A 26,125-nucleotide genomic window follows, 5' to 3' on the forward strand; every position below is an offset into this window, starting at 1 on the left:
TCCCGTTGGAATCATAAATAAAAGTGGCCCTTGCTTAACATATTTTCCTGTAGCCAACAAGATTAAGGTTAATCTTAAAACATTCAATTAAGCCCTTACTATGTGCTAAGCACTTGGCTAAGTACAAAGTGCCAGGGAACAGTAATATATCTATACATTTAAATGTGCACGTGTGTGTGTGTGTGCGCGCGCCATAGTCTTTCTTTTCAAAGACTTCAGTCTTCACAAGAAGCTAGATCTATAAGCTGTAAGTCATAATCCAGTATAACAAATGTGGTATGTGTATATACAGAGTACTACGAGTACATGAATATTTATATTCTAACTTATTGTAAGGATGGAGGGGCAGTCAGGAAGAATAACACAAAAAATCTTTCAGTTTGACCCACAGGAGAACAATTTAAGGGGCAGAATCATGAGAAAGTGGTATTTGAGGCATAGAGAATGTTTAAGAGTCATGAGGACACGAATATACACAGCGCGTTTAGTGAAAAGCAAAGTCATGCAGGGTAAGCAGAACATAGTGCTAAGATTGGAAATGTAGCAAGGTGGGTGGAAGTCATCATGAAGTATAGTGAAGTGGCTGGGGATCGCCAGGTTTTGAAGGACATCACCGCAACAGGAGCAAAAGAGTGAAGGCTGTGGAATGATTTGACCCTAACTAAAATTTGAATTGATAATTTTGAAGATAATGAAAATAGGGTGAACAGTTCAATGGATTGTAATAATACAGATGGAAGATAAAAGTCTAAAATAGTAGCCACTGGAGGACATACTGAACAAATATTTCAGAGAAAATTAGCAAGATTTCAAGACCTTTGAATACAGGAGGCAGAGGGGGATTAGCTGAGATGTCTTGTTTAAACCATGTCATAAAGTGACTTTGTTAACTGAAACAGGAAAGAGAGGAAAGGGAGAAGATTAGGCAGAGGTAGATGAGTTCCTTTTGAAAGAAAAAGTATCAACTGTGGGGGTTACAATAATTGGTTTAAAAGAAAGATATGAGTGTCACTTTAAGAGAAAAGGAAATAATCTCACGATTTAAAAAAAATATTCATCGGGCACCCAGATGGCTCATTCGGTTGCTCATCCAACGCTTGGTTTCAGCTCAGGTCGTAATCTCACGGTTCGTGGGTTGGAGTCCCACCTTGGGCTCCACTCTGAAGCTGCTTGGGATTCTCTTTCTCCCTGCCCCTTCCCTGCTTGCTCTCTCTGTCTCTCTTTTAAAATAAATAAATAAACTTAAAAAGATAATAAAATCAAAATCACTACACCAAATGCCTCTCAAGTGCAAGGGATTTCAAAAGTAAATGCTTTAGAAGTGTTGAGTCAGACATTCACTCTACTTTGAGATCCTCCTTGTATATCAAGCACAGTTAGCCTCCGTCTATGCTGCACTTCCACAGCATCACCACATTGTACTCTTGTTTGTTACCCGTATCTTTCTGTCCCCCTAGCTTACTTTGACATATATCCATAGTGACCTATGCAGGGCTTGGCAAGTGGTAAGGGCACTTAATAATCAGTTTTTAGAGGCACCTGGCTGGCTCACTTGGTAGAGCATGCAACCTTTGATCTCAGGGTTATGATTTCAAGCCCCAGTTTGGGCATGGAGCTTACTTTTAAAAAATAAAATAATGGAGGTGGCGGGGGTGGGGGGGGGTGCGGCTGGGTGGCTCAGTCAGTGAAGTGCCTGACTCTTGGTTTCAGTTCAAGGCATGATCTTGCAATTTCTTGAGTTCGAGCCCCACATTGGGCTCTGCCCTGGCAGTGCAGAGTCTGCTTGGGATTCTCTCTTTCCCTCTCTCTCTCTGCTCCTCCCCAACTCATGCTGTTTCTGTCTCTCTCAAAATAAATAAATATACTTTAAAAAATAATCAGTTTTTAGTATCATACTTTGGTAAATGCCAAAATTATGACACCTTCCTGTGTTTTAACATTAAATTCCAAAATAATAGGAGACATGTTATTTTTTTCTCATCAAGTATTCTAGTCATCAGTAATTTTTTAAACTACACGGATGCTTCCTCCCACTTATTACAAAAATAGTTATATAAGGCAGATATTTTACTGAAGTACAATTAAGCTTTTGAAAACAGGATCACCTATGACGGTAAATCTCAATCTGAAAACCCAATAATTTGCTCAAATAGTTCCCTTAGCAAAATTTTTTACAGTTAAAACTGTCAGGCTTTAGAATCTACGCACATTATAATTATTGTTTTCTCCCCTCACATTACCATGTTAAGAAATATCACTGGATTTTTGAGACTGGCAATATGAATATTAAACCCCACTTTATTCAAGTGAAGAGTGTGGACACACACACACACACACACACCGTAATACATTCCAGTATAGCAATCATGTCACCACATCTTGGATCTTATGCAGAAACATCCAGGACTTTACCTCCAGGTATTAGAAGTGTGTTCAAGTAATTTCAAACACAAAGTATCTCTCTGTACTCTATCAGAGATAATTAACTGATCCATATGATGGAAATGTTGATTGCTAAATTAGGATAATACATCACTTCTCTAGGGGGACCTATAGAAGGGGAATAAAAGGCTAAATGGATTCATTATTCTTGGTTGTTCTTATTCTTTTAATTAAAACCAAAACTAAAAATGAAATTATATTTGACTCTGCTTTGCCATTAAATTCATTCACAATTTTACTTTCCTATTTGCCTTTTTAGAAGAGTCTAAACATTCTGTTTTTGTGACGTCTTGCTAAAGGAAGTAGAATACAGTGAAAAAACCTTGAATTCAGTGTTTAAAGACCTGGATTTACTTGAAGACTAATAGCGGGGAAAGGGAGTTACTAGCCCAACCAGATATAAACATATCCTAAGGCCTCTATAATTAAAACAATGTGTTGTTGACATATGACTAGCCAGGTAGAACAGCAACAACAACAAAAAGAACCCAGAAATACACATGATTAATTGTAGTATTCAATGAAAGTGAAATCACGAATCAAGTGGGAAACATGGGCATTTTAATAAGTGGTACAAAAATAACTGGGAAGTAATAGGAAAAAATAAACATGGGATTTATTTCTTACACCCCAAACTAGTGAAAATTCCAAAAAAAAAACCCTAGAAATTTAAGTGTAAAATATGAAACTACACAAGTACAAACATTCGTAAATTTCTCTATAACCTAGAAGTGAATAAAACTTTCTGACTCAAAATCTTAAAGCAATAAAAAAAAATAATTAATAAATCTGACTACATAAAAGTTAAAAATGCATGGTAAGTACAATTTCATTAGCAAAGTAAAAGATCAATAATGCTATTAAAAAAACAGTCTAGAGATATGAACAGTTTCTACAAAAGAAATTACAGGGACACTTGGGTGGTTCGATCTGTTAAGCAACCGACTCAGTCTCACTCAGGTCATAATCTCGCGAAGTGTGAGATCGAGCCCTACATCGGGTTGCATGCTGAGAGCTTTGAGCCTGCTTGGGATTCTCTCTTTCTATCCCTCCCTCTTTTGTGCACATGCATGTGCACGCACACCCTCCCTCCCAAAATAAATAAAATAAACTTTAAAAAAAAGAAAATACAAATGGTCCTCACATGTTTGGGACTCTCAAGTACATGAGGCTCATAATTAAGAGACTAGCTCACAGAGAAATACAAATTAGTATCACACAGATATATTTATCTTATTTATCAAATTAACAGAAAAACAAAAGCTTGACCACATACTTAGTTGGAAAGCATAAGGGGAAATAAATACATATGCATTATTAAAAAGAATGCAAAATGTTACAAGTGTTATGGAGACCAATTTGACACTATTTAGCAAAATTGCCTATTATGTATGTTTACCTCTTCTCTAGGAATCTATCTCAAAGATAAAACAATAAAATGTGAAAAGATATACATACATAGACATTGTAAATTTTAAAATGGTAAAAATCCAGAAACAACTTAAATTTTCATCAAAACAGATGAATTAGATTAATTCTGATATACTTACAATGGAACGCTATACAACTGTAAAAAAAAAGAATTATTACTTTCTCATGTGTGATCCTCCGTATACACCATGAAATGAAAACAGCAAGTTGTAGAAGCAATATGTACATATACACCGTATTACCATTTATCTAGGAAAGGGAGGATATGTCTGTGTAGGTGTCTGGACATACACACAATGGGATATTACACTATAATTACATGAAATTATCACATGTGATAAGAGAAAACATAAATTAGATATAAAATTCCAGAGCAGGAAATTTATAAAATGAATCTGAATACTTTGCTATTCCATAAAGCAAAGAAGTTATCAGTATCTGAATATTGTCGGAAGGATTCATGAGCCATCTTGAAGCAGCTCCCACTGTTCAAAGATGAGTCATTTACAGCATCAATAAGAGTAATAACATCAGAGGATATAATGAATCAAATATGTTAAAATCCAGGAATTTGCAATGATCATTTTGAAAAAAAAAATTGATCACCTTTGGAGGATGCTGGGAAAACCAGCTCATTATTCTAAATACTAGTAAATATTATTGGCCTATGAAATATTTTTACATGTATGATTTTTTACCTTACCCATTTTCAGTCAGAATTAGACACCATTAATCATTCTGGATATTCCCAACCTATCAGCATTGAGGGCAAATGGCCATTAAAATAAATAAATAAATAAATAAATAATAAATAGCTAGCTAGATAAAGTAAAACTTTATTTATTTACAGTAAAACTGTATTTATAGTAAATAAATAACTTTATTTACAGTAAAAACTGTACCTCAGGGTATTAAAAATGTTGATGAGAAAAAAAATTCCTTCTACAGAAGTATTCCAGCTAGCATGTAAGGATGTAATAAAATAATTGGAATGTCACCATTTTGCAAACACCTAAGTACACTCTGAATCTGGGGAATGATTCTTAATGGCAGTTAACATCACAGCAGAAGACAGCTGGACATTATGCATCTCTTGATGGCAATTCACAACACCACTTAAGAAATAGTCTTGCCAAAAAATATAACCTAAATACGACCAAGCCTTTTGATCTAACCCACAGGACAGGAGACTATAGGGAATGGAGAAGTAGATTTGGGGGGTGGGGTTGTTTTTTGGCTTTTGTTTTTTAAGTGAGAATGCAATCAGCAATATACAGAATGTAGGAAAGTTCACAAGACAAATTACTCGGTTTCTTCAACAAACCAATTTCAACTAAAAAATTTGAAAAATAAAAGTTAAGTAACCTATGAAATAAAAAATCTGTAAGAGACCTCCCAACAGAATGCAGTGTGCAGACTGTTGGATACCAGTGCAAACAAATCAGTAATATAAAATCTTTAGACAAACAAATAAAACTGTGTATGAGAAAATACCGACTGGATATTTGATGATGTGAAGACATTACCAGAATTTTTCTATGTATGAACAAGGCACTATGACTGCACTGTTTAACAGAAGTTATTTTTTGTTAGAGGCACATACTCAAATATTTATGGAGGAAATACGTCTGGGAACTTGTTTCAAAAGAATTCTGGGGGCAGAGACACTAATGGTGTGCAAATGAATGCAAGTATGACTGTGAACAAGTGTAACTATGTTAAGTCTGAAAAACGGGTACAGGCAGATGCCTCATTCCTTTCTCGCCACAATGTGTGTTCAAAATTGTCCAAATACACTATTGGTGGGAATGTAATATGATGCAGCTGTTATGGAAAGTATCATGAAGTTCCCCCAAAAATTAAAAATGGAATTACCATATCCAGCAATCTGACTTCTGGGTATCTTTCCAAGAGAATTGAAATCGGGATCTCAAAGACGTATGTGCACTGTACATCCATTGTAGCATTATTCAAAAGCCAAAACATGGAAATAACCTAAATGGCCAGTGGTAGATGAATGGATACATAAAATGTGGTATATACATACAATGGAACATTATTCAACTTTAAAAAAAAAAAAGACATCCTACTATATGCAACAATATAAATGAACCTGGAGGACATTATGCTAAGTGAAATAAACCAGTCACAGGAGGACAAATACTGCATGATTTTACTTACATAAAAAAATTGAAAAAAAAGTGACCACCTTTGGAGGATGCTGGGAAAACCAGCTCATTATTCTAAACACTAGTAAATAAAGAGAATCTTACAGATAACTTCTGTTTCCAGTAAAAACTGTACCTTAGGTATTCAAAACGTTGATGAGAAAAAAAAAATTCCTTCTACAGAAGTATTCCAGCCAGCATATAAGGATGTAATAAAATAATTGGAATATCACCATTCCAATTGGAGATTGGGGATTATGAGGGAAAAGAGGAGGTGGGAATCAGGAATTACCTCACTCAATAGGTATAAATTTCATCTATGCAAGATGAATTAGTTCTAGAGATCTGTACAACGCTGTGCCTATACTTAACAATACTGTATTGTGCCCTTCAAATGTTTGTTAAGAGGGTATATCTCATGCTAAATGTTCATAGTACAATTTTTAAAAAAGTATCCATAATAATAAAAAAAATGTATATTAAAAAGGACCTAAGTACAAATCCTGGATCCACCACTTGTTGTCTATTTAATACAAACCAGGTCACTTATACATTCTGAGCCACCATTTTCTCATATGTAAAACAGGATATAATACTAACAATCTTATAGATTGGTTTGGCACCTCTACTCTTGGAGCTTGATAATGGTTAATTGAAAAAAAAGAAGAGGTTTGAGAGTCAAAGATGACTCCCACTATGATATTACCCTTCTATGACGTTAGGCAAATACCTGGCTTCTCTGAGCCTTATTTTCTTTCTCGTTAAAATGGGGATCATACTAGCATCATACCATTTTTATGAGAACTACGTAAAGTTGGCACCATATAAATAGCACTTTCTCTCCTCCATGAATCCAGTTTGACTCCCAGTTGGAAATACTCTCCTGATAAATATACTTTGGTTATTATTATACCATTAATCTCCTTTGACTTATTACCTAATAATTTTTTATTACAAGGCTCTGGGCCCCTTAAAAACAGAAACTATTCATATCCTTCCCCTCATGGAAAGTATATCACACATAGTTGGAGATCAATAAATTCCGATGAATTAAATCCCTTAAATAGATTAGATGCTACCTTCACAAATTGATTAATCCCCTGAAACTCCTGACCCTAAAGGCTGTTGCCAAGTATTACTTAACAATTGTAAGATGTACATAAGAACCTGGGAAAAAGTCAGATAATTTCTTGGACAAACCATGAATGTGATAGGCGAAAAACAGGGTAGGATTTGTAGTCCACGATGATCAACACGGTGACCTGGGCAATTTATTGACAGGTGACAAGCTATAGGATGACTGTCCGCCCTAGGTTTGTCAGCTCCTACATGCCATACAAACGTGTCGTGGATCCAGTAGAATATTGTTTGCAGCATAAAGTGTCAGCTTTGTTCCAAAACTTGTGTGGCTGTGAAGAATCACCTCGCACAGCTCCCTGCCGTCACAATGGGCAGTGGGAATGGAGCAGCGGAGTTTCATACAGGTGCCATTCCCCTCAGATCAGGTCAATAATGAACGGGAAAATGAATGGGGCCTCCAAAACACAACAGATTCCAAAAGGACCTAAGGTTGGTGATAAAACAACCAACCTTAAATGTAGTTTAAACGTATTTCTACTGGGGGCTAAAACTCAATTCCAGCACTTTGACAACGTCTTGACAACATAGTTTTTACTTCTGAGAATTGTTAAGGCCGTTTCCTCATAAAACTTGAAGAAAGCCAAAAGCAGTTCAATTAAAATGTCTAAATGCGGTCATCTGTTACCTACAGCTCAGTGGGACAGCTCAGCTCAGCTGAGGATGATGGAGTGGAGCTGTGCACTCTTCCCAGAGTATTCCCGAAAGATTCTCTGAAGCTATTAATTGTGCAGGTCACTGTAGCAAAACTCACTCTTCAGTGCTCTCCCTTGATGTTCACAAGCAAATACTTGAGTATCGCGGAGATAAATGGAGGCTTTCTCTCTAATTAAAGGAAAGATCGTGATCTATAATTTCAAAGCCCGTCAAACATAATCCTATAAAAATATATGAGCTATGCATTAAGCAATGGGGTCTATATCCCCCCCCAAAAAAAGATAATAAAATTAAACCAAGCTTAGTTTACACCTTACAACATAAGATATTTGACAGGAGATCATTGCAACATCATTAGTTCACCATAAAGCAATGTTTTGTAAGACCAGGACTGTACTAAAATCTTTAAAGTCTCCACGCAATTGTGTCAAAGCATGTTTGATGCCGTAACTCACAATTTTATTAACGTTCTTAATTTACATCAAATATTTTACATAGTGTGATAGGGGGATTTTATTTCACTTCCTGGAAAATATTATGCTTAAGAAGGGATGTGGAGCACTTGCAATATATTCCGTAGAGTTTTCCTCAATTTACATTATTACATTCTGGAGTGAGTTGAAATATGCCAAGACTTTATGTAACTGAAATTTTCTATTATTTTCATGACTTGAAATGGGAAAGGGAGTGAAAAATCAGTCTGTAAAAGAACAAAACATAAATCCATTGTCGTCACGTGTTGCCATAATCAGGAAAACCCTGTAGAATTGCTTAAGAAAGAATCTGAACAAATGACTGCATATATTTCGCGGAGGCTGTACTCATGACAACAAACTACAGTTTAATTTCTCCTTTAAAAAAAATCTGTTAAAAGTCAAGATAAGATTCATTATCCATGAACCAGAAATCATAACTCCTGCCATACATGTCACAGAAAATGTTTGTGACATTAAAAAATGAGCTAATATACATGGGAATGGAGAAGCTTTGTAAAAAGCAAAGGAGCAGACGCATAGAAGTGATAACCAAGAGGATGATCATTACCTGCTTATTTGACAAAAATAGATGATATTACACCCAGCGTGTAGCAAAGTACTTAGCACAGAGTGTCTACTATGTTTTTTTAACTGAAATATTAATAGATGTTGGGCAGGCACATTGTCAAACATACTTCTTTAAGTAAAATTAAACACAAAACGAATCTGGAGCATCTTGCAATGCCAGAATGTAAGGACATACTAAAAAAATAAAAACAAAAAACAAAAACCACCCCAAAATGACATGACATAGCATGCCAAGGGAACTCCGGAACCAGAGAAACAACTTCCAGTGGCCAAAGCTGCAACAATCTGAGCATCAAAATAAATAAGATAGAATTGGACTATAACCCAATATAACCCCAAATATAAGATAAAAACAATCAGCCCATAGTGTAATTAATAAACAAATTTAAAAATGAATGGGGGAGAATTAACAAACTCTTGGGCAAAAGAATTCCGAATAATTTATGGAGATATTTCAACCTCAAGGAGAGGTAGCATAACTCCCTACTCATTAAGTGTGGGCTGTGGACAGTGTGGGAAACAAAGGCGAGAAGGAGGAACTTTCCAGTGGAGAAATCTGACACCACCTCAGCCCTCGATCAAGGTTAACATTAACAGTGATGAGTCATGTTGGTGGTGTATACCCCTGATACGATGTGATGAGAATGGCATTTTGCCTCAGTGGTCTTCCACCCCAAAACCCATAACCCCAGTCTAATCACGAAGAAAACATCAAACAAATCCCAGGTAAAGAACATTAGATATGGAGGGTGGAGTGTCAAGGAGTATATGGGAATTTTCTGTACTATCTGCTCATGTCTTCTATAAATCTAAAATTTTAACTTAGAAAGAGGCCTATCAAATATGCCTTCTTCTTTTCTTTATAGATGGTGCAGGAGACAGCAGCAACTTGCCTTCCAACTTGAAGAAGATATCGCAATGTGTTCCTGAGCATTGGATTTCCAGAAACTTCACTAAGACGACAGTCTTCTGAAAGATGGTAGGATTTTATCTCCCTGCTCCTGGTTGACACATGTCTTTCTAAGGCATAAAAAGTACTTTATTAACAAACACGCTAAGGAGGAAAGAGTCTTGGTAGTGCGGACACCGACCCTCTGGGAGGTCATGGGGGGAGGAGGGGTGGGTGGCTTTAGTCTGCAGCCTAGGAATCCCCGATGATCTTTGTCCTGTGCTGGTGCTGGTGCTGGAGGGCTGAGGGGCGGCAGAGCTGGTGCAGGGGGTGTAGTCCTCACAGCAGAGCACACGGATGTGGTAGTTGAGGGAAAGAGAGAGTGTTATATTACACAGCCCTAAAAAAAGACTGGGATCGTGTCATTTGTGACAGCATGGATAGACCTAGCAGGGATTATGCTAAGTGAAATAATTCAGCCTGAGAAAAACAGGGGCACCTGGGTGGCTCAGTTGGTTGAGCAGATCATGATCTCACAGTTCTGGAGTTCAAGCCCCAGGTAGGGCTCTGTGCTAACAGCCTGGAGTCTGCAGCCTGCTTCAGATTCTGTGTCTCCCTCTCTATCTGCCTCTCTCTCTCTCTCTCTCTCTCTCTCTCTCTTTCTGTCTCTCAAAAGTAAATAAACATAAAAAAAGTTTTTTAATTCCATATGATTTCACTCATAAGTGGAATCAAAAAAAAAAAAAGAAAAAAGAACAAAAGAACAAATGAATTGAATAAACAAACAAAAAGCAGAATCAGACCTCTATATACAGAGAACAAACCGATGGTTGCCAGAGGGGAAGAGGTAGAAGATTAGGCAAAACGGGTGAAGGGGAGTGGGAGATACATGCTTCCGGTTATGGAATGAGTAAGTCATGGGGATAAAAGGCACAGCATAAGGAACAGAGCCAATGATATCACAGTCGTGATGTGGGTGACAGATGGTAGTTACACTTGTGGTGAACACAGCGTAATGCATATACTTGTCCCACCACCATGCTCTACACCTGAAACTAATGTAACATCGTGTGTCGACTATACTCAAATTTTTATAAAAAGGCAGTCTCAGGGGGTGCCTGGATGGTTCAGTCAGTTAAGCATCTGACTCTTGATCTTGGCTCACGATCTCACGATTCGTGAGGTGGAGCCCCGCCTGGGGCTCTGTGCTAACACTGTGCTGACAGCAGGGAACCTGCTTGGGGTCCTCTCTCTCCCTCTCTCTCTGCCCCTCCCCTGCTTGCACACGGTCTCGCTCTCTCTCAAAATAAATAACAACTTAAAAAAAATTTTTAAGGCAGAATCAGACCTATAAATACAGAGAACAAACTGATAGCTGCCAGAGAAGAAGAGGGTAGGAGGATGGCAAAACGGGTGAAGGGCAGCGGGAGGAAAAGAAGGTACTTGACCACGTGTTGCATTATATCTGAACAGCATGATGTCCTCAATGTAGTGACCCCAGTGACATTTGGTCCAATTTCAAAGCAATAATGATCTCTGAAGGCTATATTGCAGCAGAGAGTAGGTAGGCTGACAGGCAAAGCAGTGAAGGTGTAATACTAGCTCAGGTTAAAGCAAATACCTTTGGTGATCCTTACAATACGAAGAAAAGAACACTGACCAGGTCAATAACTGCATATCCAGTGCCAGAAGCTATGCTAGTTTTCTTCAGTAAAGATGCTCTATCTTGAACAACAACTGCTGTCTCCATCTGATAAAATTTACAATAATCCACAGTCACTCTCCAAAATCTATCCAACTCCTACATAGGCCAAATAAGCAAGTTAAAAAAGAATGTCATAGGTATTACCCGCCCCCCTCACTTTTTGCCTTTGATGGTATCACTAATATGTGAAAATCCTCCCAGAGATGTGGTATTGCTTCTGGCTTACTACTGTGGTGAGAAGCAGAAAAGTTCAGAAGTTTCCATTAGCCCTTCCTACCATGATGGCCCTTAACCGATGGGTCACAGGCCAATGTGGGGATTCTTCCAAGTGCCAAGTATTTCCAATCCAATTCAGAAATTAGTGAAATGATAACAAAGTGGGCCTATGAACTAGCTGGTTATGCTGTGGGTCACACCTGGGTTGACTCCTTGTGTCACCTGGTCACAACTACACTGGGGTCACCAGGAATTAGCAACAATTTAGAGACAGTGTTTAGCAATTCCCAGAGGTCTGAGAATTTTTCCCTGATGCAGAGTCACTCTAGTAAATGTATGCAAGCTTGAAGATAGATTCATAGTTTATACTTATGGCAATGTTTCAGGATTCTTCCTGAAAAGAACTTGACTTTCCCTTCAATTAAGAAGCTCTGGATCTATGAACAGGCTTAGGTCTGGACACCCAGGGAAAGGCCATGACCCTCCTCAAGCATTTAATCACTAGTCCTAAAGGGTTTTCTGTTATAATTAAGCCATTTTCTCATAGACTTCCCATCTACTCCATTCCTAGGAAAACTGTGATCTATTTTCTGTAAGTTCTGATTATCGTTATGTCCCTGCTGACCTTTCTAATAAATGTGACAACTTATCTTTCCTCAACTGGTCACTTGTCTTCTGATACTCTAAGATCCTATCAACTCTATTAAAATCAAGGAATCTATGCCAATGATAACATTACCTGCATTCATGCTTGGCTACAAAGGACAGTGAGCCCAGATCTTTTTTAAGGATGCAGGTGATCCCCTCCTTAATGTATTTGTCATCACCTGGGTAAAGAGATTGAAGTCTGGGCATTTTAATTCCTAAAATCACGCCATATAAGCACTTGTATCTCAGCATCATTAAACATAAGCCACCACTGACTTTAGAGTTTGGTCAACCAACCAAAGAAATTGTTAGAGTCACTTCCAACTCCATGAGCTAGCACAGTCAATGCAAAATTTCAGCAATTGCACCTATATCAATGTACTTAGTCCCACGCTTCCAGTGTCGTTTCTGTCCTTCTTGGTCTAACACCCCCAGAATCCACTTCCACATACATTCCCCATGTTATGGATTATAATCAGCAAACTTTGCAATTCTATTTCTTCTTGACTTCTATACCTGAGTTCTGAAACATATTGAGATTTGGCCCCAGTTATAGGTCAAGTGGCAACAAGGGGTGGATATGAAAAAGCATGAACATCCCCCTTACAAGACCTGTGCCCAAGGTAAGTTTGTCATGGATTTTCCAGCAAAGAAATTCCCATACCCTTAGACACAGGAGGGAAAGCTATTTCCACTGGCAAGAAAGACTCAGAGTAACGTGGGAAGTTCAAGACTGTTTCCATCCGATTCCAACCAGTTGTCCTGATTTTAGTTTTTAGGGTCTCATTTGTTACAGTTAATTATGTAAATTTCACATGAGAAAAGGTTGAGGCTTTTGGTTCAGCTGATGTTGTAATTCTGCAATGCTTAAAATTAATTTTGTGTTTGATTTTCAGCCATGAAATTTCTCTGATTCTGAGATCATGACATAAGCAGAGAATTTAAAGAAGGACCTTAGCTTATCATTTGTTTTTTTTTCTGCAAGTGATCCAATTTCCTTATGAAAAACAACATAGTTCTTGCAGTCACCACTGCTGCCCTAACAGTCAAGTATAGCAGCCACTTGGGCTCTCAAGGCATTTGGTTCAAATTGGCACTTCATTACAATGACAGATGATGGATGGCTTCATTAATCGTGATGCTACCGTATGTCATGGACTATCATCCCATTTTCTCCTGATAAAAAGTGCAGCACTGCACCAGACCCCAAGGACATGACCAGACCAATCTCGAAAATTCCATCTTTAAAGCCTTTTCTATGAGGACCATTCTCATCATCAGTTCTATAGCTGCTCATGTCCAATCAAAAACCAGAAGCCACACAGTAATTAGAACACAGAAATTTTCATTCAAAAATAATCAACTAGTAAAAGGTGGTTAATTGTTAAAAGGAGGAAATAGGACTATAAAGGGTTCAGAAGTAGCAAATACAGAAAGCAAGAGGAACATGCAGACTGACAATGGCCGGAAGACAGGTGCTTGAGCTGGTCTACAGAAACAGCAGACCCAGGTTTGGAGAAACTTGCCTGAGGGTCCAAGGAAGGCAGAGGACTGGTGGCTATTTTTAAAGGGTGAGCTGTATAGGCAAGAAAGCAGAGACCTGGAACTAAACAGGTACACAAACTTGAGCAGGAATTATACGTGGTAGTTGCATCCTCTGGGATGTGGACACCAAGATGGACTTAGAAGTACATATATGCTGGGAGCAAAACCTGTGAAAGATGAAGGAAAACTGGGGCAAGGTCAGCAGAGAAAGGCTTAAGACCATGATGCAGGTCCAACACGGGTGACAGGGAAAAGGAAAGGAAAAATGGCAGGAAAAGACTCAGACTGTGGTGAAAGTCTCATTTAGCCCAATGGTTGTTCACAGAGGAGTTCCTCACAGGCCAGATATAGTGGGCATTTTTGTCACCACCATGTTCAGTCATTAGTTGAGGGTTGCCTTGAAAGCACAAGACTTCAACTCAAAGCAGAAGATCCTAAAAGCACCTGCAGTCAGGGGTTTTCGGCTAACTGCACTCCCCAAAGTAAGATCTGAGCACGGTCCTCCATGACTATCACCTAAGTTAGGTCCAGTTGCTACCAAGAGGATAAGTGTGACCATAGTGGATGGAGTAGGCTGGGACTAGAGAGAGGGAAGAGAGGCACACAGGGTGCAAAATTCAAAGAGGCACTTGCTCGCAGGGGCCCGCCATGTACTTGCACGAGTCTAAAGTGAGTGTCTCCAATTTTGCAAGCTGTATGCCTCCCTTGCCTCTCCTGAGTCCCAGCCCTGCACAAATTCACTATTCAGATACTACAGTTCACTTTATTATATTTGCTTTTTCATATATTTATCCAGCCAACAATTCATCTTTTTAAAAAAAAAAATTTAACGTTTATTTATTTTTGAGAGACAGAGCACAGGCGGGTAGGGCGGAGAGAGAGGGAGACACAGAATCCGAAGCAGGCGTCAGGTTCTGAGCTGTCAGCACAGAGCCTGATGCGGGGCTTAAACTTACAAACTGCGAGATCATGACCCGAGTGGAAGCTGGACGCTTAACCAACTGAGCCACCCATGCACCCCTCACCCAACAATTCATTTTAATTTTTTTATGTTTTTTGAACTATGCTCGTTTCTGAATATTTCTCCTTTTGTTTTATTAACTAGAGTTTACCATTTTTATGGTTTCATTTTTGAGATAAAATTATATACAGCAAAATGTAAAAATTTTCATTGGATGTTTACTGAGTTGTAAAAAATGTAAACATCAATGTAGCATAAACCTCTGTCAAGATACATAACAAGATAGCTCCCAGACAGTCCCCACACACCCCTTGCCAGTGAGTGTCCACCTCCCCCGCAAGAGGCAGCCACTGTTTTAAGTCTTTTTTTATTATTGTTAGGGACTCGTTTTACCTCTTCTAGAAATTCGTATAATAGAGTCCCATAGCCTAACTATGCTATGTAGAGATGGCATGTTTGTGATTCTGTACAGAGTTTTTTGAACAAATTTTGCTGAAACTTGGTACCTGGGTTAAGAGTTTGTCATTACAAAGGAATTTATACCAGTTTACCTAGAAGGATTGTCCCTACTCCAGAGGTATTTGTCTACATTTCACAGGGGATGAGGCCCAGACCTTTAGAGTCACTGGATTCTGTTATTTTCCTCAAAAGTATAATGGTTAGTTGGTTCGTTGATTGGCTGCTTGATTGGTCTGTGTTAGCAAACAGTTTAGCTGGACTAAAATCCCTTTGATGAGTGGAAGACGAAATCTATGTTAAAGTGTTTGTTTGGCTCATTGGTTGGTTTTAAATCCTTAGTTGGTTTGCTTATCATCCACCCCTACATACGGAGCTCAGAGGTCAGCCAGAGAATTGAAAAGAGTTTATATGTAGAATGTAAATCTTCAGCTCTCTGGCTCTCCTCTTCCTGAGACTGAATTCCCTTCTACTTTCAGTCTACTGTGGTCATCCAAACCCTATCCTCTGGTTTACCAAGCCAGTGAGACTGCACATTTCTACCAGAGTGTCAGTTATCTTTTATGATGCTGACAGGGCTCTGCACTCAGGCAAAGGGCCAACCAGTGTCATTCCCTTCTTCAAACAGTTGTTTTTTTTTACCCTTTTAAGAGAGTTTATAACTGTTATCTGTAGAATACAAAACCTCCTCCACACTGAGTTTTTTAAAGGCTCAGAAAAAAATAGCATATGTCACATCTATTTTTCGTATCATTTGCGCAGCATATTGTGTTTTCCTAAATGACTGCAACATTACCCCCCCTCCCCCCGCCGCGCCCCAGCCCTCGTTTCTTTTTCAAAGTGACTTTAGCAGTCCTCACACCAAGAGCTTTCATCTATGGGGATGGGGCTTGTGCCCACTCTGACCACTACAGTACAGTGAAAGTAAGGCCGTCTAACTTCAAGTCTAGGTCTTTACAAGGATATGCATCCACATGTCTTTCTCTTGGGCTGTTAGGTCTGGGGGACTGAACCAGCCAAAACCCCTGATCACCAAATAAGTGAGTGAATGAGCCTTTGGATGATACCAAATTCCAGCCTTCGAGGCTTCCAGCTGACCCTAGACATCACGGAGCTGGAACAAGCTGTCTCATTGTGTTCTCCCTAAACTACTGACCCATAAAATTCTTGGCTGGTTTTTACTAGTAAGTTTTGGGGTAATTTATTACAGAACATAAATGACCACAATGACTTAGATGTTAGGATTATCCAGGTATGACATCTGTAACACCAATGATTTCCAGATTTATTTGGGTTGATATGGATGCTAAAAAAGATGCTCCCTTTTTCTCTCCCAATTTCCTCTTAAAGTGGCAAGTTAAGAAAACGAAGTTAAATTTTCCAGATAAAAGAGGACTGTTGTTGACTGAAATGTATTCCTTCATTGGGATTTCCTGCCCCTTGAAAATTTTAAATGATTTGAACCTGAATTCTCTGTTTCTAAGAATCAATAATTCAATTTTTATTTGAACTATTTATGATTAATTGTAACACTTCCTGTAATATCATATATGCAAGGTCAATCTTTTACTATACAAGCCAGCGTTATTGAATCTTAAACAGGACATGAATGCTTTTAGAACAAATTCAACAAAGGAAGAGTTCAGTAAATTCTATCTTTTGTCAAATAATAAACTGCATATTAGTAAACAATTGCAAATAATAATAAAGTATACATACATAGCTCCATACCCGGGGGGAAAAGGCTAAGTTATAGATAAACCCCTTTTTAGAGGAAAAAAATTGACAATGGATTCAACATCAAGGGGAATTATGTAAAATCTGTTGTATAAAAGTGGATTAATGTTTTGAAAGAAAACAATTTCCATGCTACATTTCTTTTGATTTATTCACAATTTCTTCAAAAGTTATTGATATACATGATCTAAAATCTATCTAAAATCTATCACGTACAATTACAGGAGAAAACAAGAGAGGTAGATAATGGGATATTAATGCTAGATTGTTAAAGACTAACTCATTTATCACTAATGGCAACATAAACTGGTACAATGCTTTTGGAGAGCCATTTGGCAACGTCTATCAGGAGGAATAAAACTGTTCATACCCGATGACTCAGTGGTCCCACTGCTGAGATATAAAAGCTATAAGTATGAAGGTTTCTATTACATAAAACTTCTAAACTAAAAAATGGCAACAATATAAATGTTGAACAATTAGGGAATGATTTTAAATAGCCAGTGGACTTTTATGTAGTTATTAAAACTAATAATTTTAAAGGCTATGTAATGCCTGGAAAATATACTAGTTTATGATAAAACATTAAATGATAATATAATAATACAAAGAACATTATTAAATTAAAAAATAAATATAAAGGTAGACAAGTACTAGAAGGGAAAACATAAAAATAAAAATGTATTGGTTTTTAGGAGTTGTGAGCATCTTCAGTTAATTTTACCTTTTAAAATTCTGATACTGTTTAACTTAGAAGCAATGCTGATTGTACAATCAATTATAATGGACTCATACTCTTTATTTTGTTTTTTAAAAAAAACGTTTATTTATTTTTGAGACAGGGAGAGACAGAGCATGAATGGGGGAGGGTCAGAGAGAGAGGGAGACACAGAATCCGAAACAGGCTCCAGGCTCTGAGCTGTCAGCGCAGAGCCCGACACGGGGCTCGAACTCACAGACCGCGAGATCATGACCTGAGCCAAAGTCGGATGCTTAACCAACTGAGACACCCAGGCACCCCTAGACTCATACTCTTTAAAACACTGTTGGCTATTTACTTAGACCTCTGTCATTTCTGACAGCATTAATAAAAAATTATGCTAACCATTCAACATGATATCTCATTGTGGTTTTGATTTTCATTTCCCTGATAACTTGTGATATTAAACATCTTTTCATGTACCTGTTGGCCATTTGTATGTCTTCTTTGGAAAAATGTCTATACAGTTCCTCTGCTCATTTTTTAATTTGATTGTTTGGCCTTTTATGTTAATGAGTCATGAGTTCTTTATATATTTTGAATATTACCCGCTTATCAGAAGTATGACTTGCAAATATTTTCTTCCACTCTTTAAGTTGCTTTTTCATTTTGTTGATTGTTTCTTTTGCTATGCAGAAGCTTTTTCATTTAACATACTCCCTGTTAGAATGACTATCATCAAAAAGACAAGAGATTACAAGTGTTGATAATGACGTAAAGAAAAGGGAACACACTGTGCACCGTTGGTGAGAATATAAACCGGTACAGCCATGATGGAAACCAGGAGGGAGGTTTCTCAAAAAATTAACAACAGGACTATCATATGATCCAGAAATCCCACTTCTAGGCATATATATAAATGAAATGAAAACAGGATATCAAAAAGATATCTGTACTCTCATGTTTTTTATTGTCGCAGTATCCACAATAACAAAGATATCGAAATTGTCTGTTGATGGGTGAAGATGCACCTTATACACATATATACACACACTGTATATACCCAATATGGTGTGTGTGTGTGTGTGTGTGTGTGTGTATGTATACACACATACATACACATATATATAACAATATATATATACATATATATACATATATATATATATATATACATACACACACTGTATATACCCAATGTGGTGTGTGTGTGTGTGTGTGTATATATAATATATACACACATATATATACCACATATACGTATATACATATATATACCACATATATATATATATACACACACACTGTATATACCCAATATGGTGTTATGGTGTATATATATACACACACATATGTACACATATATACTCACACATATGTATATATATATATATATATATATACACACACACACACACCCAATATGGTGTATATATATATACACACACATATATATACATACATATATATATACACACATATACACACACATATATATGTATATATGTGTGTGTATATACAATGTATACAATATACATATATATATACATATACATAATATACAATATATACAATATATGTGTGTGTGTGTGTGTGTGTGTGTGTACAATGTAATATTATTCAGCCATGGAAAAGGAACTCCTGCCATTTGGAACAACATGTATGGACCTTGAGGAAATTATGCTAAGTGAAATTATGCTTAGTCAGACAGAGAAAGACAAATACCATATGATATCATTTTTATGTGGAATCTAAAAAGACTGAATTCATAGAAATAGAGAATAGAATGATGGTTAACAGGGGTTGGGGCTGGGGGAAGTGGGGAGATGTTGGTCAAAGGAACAAACTTTTAGTTAGAAAATGAGTAAGTTCTGGGAATCTAAGGCATAGTGTTGTCATTTTAGTTAACAATACTGTATTGTATACTTGAAAAGTGCTAAGAGAGTAAGTCTTAAATGTTCTCACCACTAAAAAAAGGTAATTATGTGATGCGATGGAAGTGTAGTTAATGCTATCGTAGTAATCTTACTGCAATATAAAAGAGTATCAAATCAACACATTGTGTATCTTAAATTTGCACAATGTTATAGGTTAATTGTATCTCAATAAAACTCGAAAAAAATGTATGCAGCAACTCAGACATAGCTGTGAAGGGAGTGAACTGTTTAAGGAGCCGAAATTTCCTAAAGCTGAAAGTTTTCAGCTTAAATAATACATATACACATGGCAGCCCTTGCCTCTTTGAAGCCCTATGATTTGAATAGATTATCCTAGTAAATGGAAAATACTTTGTTCCATAGTCCTCACTCTGCTCCAGATTTTACAAGCTTTTTCCAATTTTTTTCAGAATCTGCATTTTGTTTTAACATAGCGTTAACTAATGCTATCCTGGTTTGACAAGAGATTTTTCAGGGAGAGGTAAAAACACAAGTGGCTTGGAGTTAAAGGTAAAAGACACAGTTAAGCAAATATTTAATAAAAAGGAGACTAAGTTTCACCTACTTGATAATTTTGTTTGAGATGGACCTATTGATGGCCCCATAGTACAGGGGTTCTTACACTTCACTATATTTAGGAACAGCTTGAGGTATGGAGTTTTTAAAATATAACTTGTACACCAGTCCACATGCCTAAAGAAGATGCTTGAATTTATGAAAACTGGCCCAGGATCTACGTTGTAACCAAGTTCCAAAGTGATTCTGATACAAGTGGTCCCAAGACCATGCCTGGGAAACTTTGATATAAAATTTAAATGGATGTGCCTGGCTTTTCTTTTCAGATAGTCCTGGTCTGGTCAAAAAACGGGGGAAAATATACATTATACATATATATATATATATATATATATATATATATATATATAGAGAGAGAGAGAGAGAGAGAGAGAGAGAGAGAGCTTCCATGATATTCTTCTTTGTTTAATTTCATTGCTTTGCCCCAAGTGGAAGAGAACACAGAAAAACAAAACCTATTTTAAGACAGAAAGATGTTACTATTTGCAAAATGTTCTCCATGACTGACTAAATCATAATAAGGTTATCTATAGAAAACAGTGGGAATTTACTTGGTAAGCCCCAGGATGGAGGCATGCTGGGAGACAGGCTACTGCCCAGATCTCTCTGTCCTCAGTTCTCCAGACTCCCAGGTGGACCAGAGTGAAGGCAGCAACACTGCGACCAGTTCTTCGCTCTCTCACCTCCTCTGATTGTGCTTTCCATTTAAGAGTTATCACTTTGATACATATCAAACCTGATATGTATCAGAAATAGGCCTTCGAAAAGAAAAAAAAAAAGAAACCCTGAGAATTCTGGCAAAAAAAAAAAAAAGGAGTCAACCTATTTAAAAATTCCATAGTCATCAAGGAAAACCAACCAAACTGGTGGAAGTCATGGACATTTATGTCTTTCTTGCTCCCCAGTTTCCATGGGTCATTAATACTGAGAATTGTGAACATTCTCACCTGCTAAAGAAAATTTGAAAAACCTTAAAACACATGATAGGTTTAGCACTTCCATGTTTTGGCCTTCACATTAGCTGTGTCTGGAGCCATTGAAGCTTAGTACATGCAAAGCCTGTAAGAAAAGAAAGAAAGAGAAAGAAAGAAAGAAAGAAAGAAAGAAAGAAAGAAAGAAAGAAAGAAAGAAAAGAAAAGAAAAGAAAAGAAAAGAAAAGAAAAGAAAAGAAAAGAAAAGAAAAATAAGAAATATTTAAGAATAACCTATGGCAAAAGGAACACTGAAGATGTGATGTGCTGCAGATTGCCAAGAGAGCACTATAAATGTCAAATTGTGTCACACCAAAGCCCTGAACTGCAAAGGGTAAAAAGACTGAGAAGAGTTAAGAAGAGAAATTAACAGAGCGAGGGAAAGGGAAGAGAGTGAAGAGGAACAGAAATGGAAAAGGGAAAAGTCAGGGGCACTGCTACGAACAATGGGGAAGGCTGCTGCAGGTACATAAAAACAACTGGGCAAAATAAAAGACATGTCTTAGAAGAGAGAAAACTACCAAATAGAACCTGACAGTCTGAGAACATTCAAGGAAGAGCAAGTGGCGTGAACTCTCCTCCACAGTCCTCGCGGACCGATTGCATCTTCCGTGAGAAACTACAGAAGAAACATGGCTCCGGTTCAGCAGCGGAAAAAGCTGTGTTAAAGGCTATTCTAACCTCTCTGCAGACAAAGCCTGGAAGAAATATAAAAAGGTTGGTGTCACCTTCTCAGAAAATGGAGATCTACCTGCATTTTGTAACCTAAAATAGGAAAACTTTGAAAGATCAATAAAATATCGATTCAACATTTTATATGACATTGAGAACCATAAAGGAGATATTACATTCTTTGTAGATTCTGAGGCAAATAAGGTTCATCAGCATGGCCCTCTCATGAAGTCACACTAATTCAAAACATTCTTTGCTTGGTCTCATTAAAAAAATCACTCTGTCCAGCTTTGTCCCAAATGTGCTAAACATGTTGCAGATGATGTTTATGATGGCAATGAAGTGCATATTGGAGTAAAAAAATATATATATCCTGACGTTTAAAAATTTTTTTTTCAACGTTTTTTATTTATTTTTGGGACAGAGAGAGACAGAGCATGAACGGGGGAGGGGCAGAGAGAGAGGGAGACACAGAATCGGAAACAGGCTCCAGGCTCCGAGCCATCAGCCCAGAGCCTGACGCGGGGCTCGAACTCACGGACCGCGAGATCGTGACCTGGCTGAAGTCGGACGCTTAACCGACTGCGCCACCCAGGCGCCCCTATATATCCTGACGTTTAAATTATACCTTCCACATTCCTAAGGTCAAGATGGGGAAATATAAAGAATTCAAGGAGTGCTGGGTGGCTCAGTCAGTTAAGCATCTGGCTTCAATTCAGGTCATGATCTCATGGTTGCTGAGTTTGAGCCCCACATGGGGCTCTCTACTTTCAGCCCAGAGCCCACCTCAGATCCCCTATCCTCCTCTCTCTCTGTCCATCCCCCCACCACGTGCATATGCATTCTCTCTCTCTGTCAAAAATAAATTTAAAAAAATTTTTAAAAGAATTCGAGAGAAGCTCCTTTAAAGAATAATTGCTTTTGCTGACTCTCAGAAACAAATTTCAAGGGATTCATCTCTGTGTTTTGGGTTTTGTTTTAAACATATTTCAAAAGGTAAGATAAAGTGTGAAAATGGAGTCACTGGCAAAGCACTTCCCATTCAAAATTCTTCACAAATATTTGTAGCAGTCATGTGGCTCTCTGACCTGCTGCAGGACATATTATAGATCGCAGTTGAGAAAAAGACTTAAAAAGGTAAATGAATTTTTAACACCAGGGTTTTATCAAATTGCCTCAATTTTTGTGTAATTGCCGGACCCTGAGTGCCTTGCAGATGTCTGTAATTAGCAAAGTTATAAAATATTCTAAAAGCCAACAGGAGGTTGACTGCATAATGAAAGTTTTGTGTCCTTCCTGACTTACAACATGGCTGCCCTGAAAATGCCAACTTTGGCTGTGATGTTTTCAGAGATGTCTGAAGCTAAATGCTAAAAACATAGGCAAACAGGTTCAGCTCTGGACTAGGCTGACCATATGCTAAATATGCTATCAGCCTTGCCGGGCATGTTTTCACCTTTATATAAGAATTTTTTTTTAACTTAATGGAATTGACTTCTCAACTGCAACTATTCGAATATATCCCCAAGTCTCAGGATATATCCTCTATAACTGGATAATTCCTCTAGTCTTCTTCATATCCACTGTTTGGCAGTCAGTGTGTTGGGACATTTGGTTAAAAAGCAGACCTCAGTGGGGGCACCTGGGTGGCTCAGTTGGTTAAGCGTCTGACTTTGGCTCAGGTTGTGATCTTGCAGTTCGTGAGTTCGAGCCAAATATCAGGCTTGCTGATGTCAGCACAGAGCCTTCTTCAGATCCTCTGTTCCCCTCTCTCTGCCCCTCCCCCACCCATGTGCACTCATTCTCTCTTCCTCTCTCAAAAATAAATAAAAACTTTTTTTTAAAAAAATAGTAAAATCTAAAAAGCAGACCTCAATGTCATGTATGTATACAATAGGGTTACATTTAAAGAACAGGACAAATGACCCAGTCTTATCAGCTGGTTAGTGTATACCACAAAACCAGATCTTCCAGCCTCCTGGAAGATCATAGGTGTTGAAGTTCACAGACTTAGATCTAACCCATCCCGACATGTACTAGCTGAGCGACCTTGATTAAGTTACTTAATTTCCTTGTGCTTCAAGTTTTTCATGAATAAAATGGGGCTATATTGTGTAAAGTTGCCGTGAAGATTTAATGAGCCAATGTGTGCACAAAACAGCCCAGGGACTAGCACCGGACAAGATCTCAATAAGTATTAGATACTAATTTCAACATTTTAACCAGATCATTCTAAGTTATTTGGGTCCCTTGGGACTACTGTGGTTTAACTGAGCACTTAACTACCAGACAGAACTTCAAACTACAATAAAATATTAGCCCAATATTAAAAATGCTCTAACAGAAATATAAAGTGAGTAGCAGGAACTGATGTGAATAAATGTACGATTCCATGATGGATGGCGGAGGGGGGAAACTTTCCAAATTGATAGAGTTACCAGATTCAAATTTCAGGTTAGACTCACGCCAGTCAGAGTGGCCAAAATGAACAAATCAGGAGACTATAGATGCTGGCGAGGATGTGGAAAAACTGGAAACCTCTTGCACTGTTGGTGGGAATGCAAACTGGTGCAGCCACTCTGGAAAACAGTGTGGAGGTTCCTTAAAAAATTAAAAATAGACCTACCCTATGATCCAGCAATAGCACTGCTAGGAATTTACCCAAGGGATACAGGAGTGCTGATGCATAGAGGCACTTGTACCCCAATGTTTATAGCAGCAATTTCAACAATAGCCAAATTATGGAAAGACCCTAAATGTCCATCAACTGACGAATGGATAAAGAAGTTGTGGTTCATATACACAATGGAATACTACTTGGCAATGAGAAAGAATGAAATATGGCCTTTTGTAGCAACGTGGATGGAACTGGAGAGTGTGATGCTAAGTGGAATAAGCCATACTGAGAAAGACAGATACCATATGTGTTCACTCTTATGTGGATCCTGAGAAACTTAAAAGAAACCCATGGGGAGGGGAAGGAAAAAAAAAAAGAGGTTAGAGTGGGAGAGAGCCAAAGCATAAGAGACTCTTAAAAGCTGAGAACAAACTGAGGGTTGATGGGAGGTGGGAGGGAGGAGAGGGTGGGTGATGGGTATTGAGGAGGGCACCTTTTGGGATGAGCACTGGGTGTTGTATGGAAACCAATCTGACAATAAATTTCACATATTGAAAAAAAAAAACAAATTTCAGGTTAGACAATTAGTACCTCTATCTAGAGGGGTTTTTTGTTTGCTTGTTTTAATCTCCAAAAGCTTTCTGAACCAAAAACCTTATAAAGGCATATGTATATTATTTACTTTGTCACTCTCCAAACAATTTTCTGAGGGTTTGAATAGTTATATTAATTTGGCCTCATATAAATCCTTCCTCCACAACTTTTAGGCACCACGAGATATTGCAATAAAAATTAGAAAGTGATCTAAAAACATAAATCATGCCACTTACAAAGATTCAGATGCTACCTTTGACAGTAAGGACTTGGCCAGTAATTTATAATTCTGCCTTCTCAATGTATTAGCATCTTGAATATTCTGAGCAGTGGCTGTATCTTGCTGAGCCTCAGGGTTCCTCGGGGGTGTCTCACGGGCAACACCGGGGGTGGGGAGAATGGGTGGATTTCTGGGCTGTCCATACATGCCCCACTTTCCCAAGCCAGTTCTAGTTCAACTTTTATCTATTTCATATATGATGGTAATTCTCCTTAGTGGAAAAAAATGGTTTTACTCCTATTCAGTAGTTTGACATCTCTAAATACTACCATGAAATTCTAAATAAAAAAATATTTTCATTCAAGAACCCCACTTCTGGAACTTCTCTTGGCTATACTTCTTTCTGAGTCTTGCCCTTCCAAACAAAAGTGTTTTTTCCAAATGTAGAAAATTGTAAATTTCAAAGTTTTAAGCCTAACTCATGCTTAAAGACATTGCTAAAATCTCTAGGCCACCTTGTACTCTCCCTTCTCTGATCTGCTAAAGAAGTGAGTGTCCACACCTCTCCCAGGGCCCCCAGTACTGTCCACACCACTCCTCCAACAGCAATGTTGGTCTTCTGTTGTTCCCTCTCTCCTGGGTGCATGCTTCCTTCCTCCATTGAGACCACACATTTTCCAATGTCAAGACTATGCCTTAGAATTCTTTAGTAGATTTTACCTTCCTGCCCATTAGACGTGAAGAACCCAAAAAATATTGGCTGAACAAAATTAAAACATTAG

The 26,125-nt window shown here is 37.8% G+C and overlaps 1 long non-coding RNA gene across 2 annotated transcripts in view; it reads left to right on the top strand.

Moving 5' to 3' along the window:
- Positions 1 to 26,125, top strand: part of LOC131495112 (uncharacterized) — an 80,688-nt gene that overhangs the window by 14,361 nt on the left and 40,202 nt on the right. For both annotated transcript variants that reach the window (XR_009253773.1, XR_009253772.1), the window contains exon 3: positions 9,766 to 9,878. This is a non-coding gene — a long non-coding RNA (uncharacterized LOC131495112). The remainder of the gene's footprint in view (positions 1 to 9,765; positions 9,879 to 26,125) is intronic.

This window comes from Neofelis nebulosa, chromosome 14 (genome assembly GCF_028018385.1).
Source record: "Neofelis nebulosa isolate mNeoNeb1 chromosome 14, mNeoNeb1.pri, whole genome shotgun sequence".
NCBI lineage: Eukaryota > Metazoa > Chordata > Mammalia > Carnivora > Felidae > Neofelis > Neofelis nebulosa.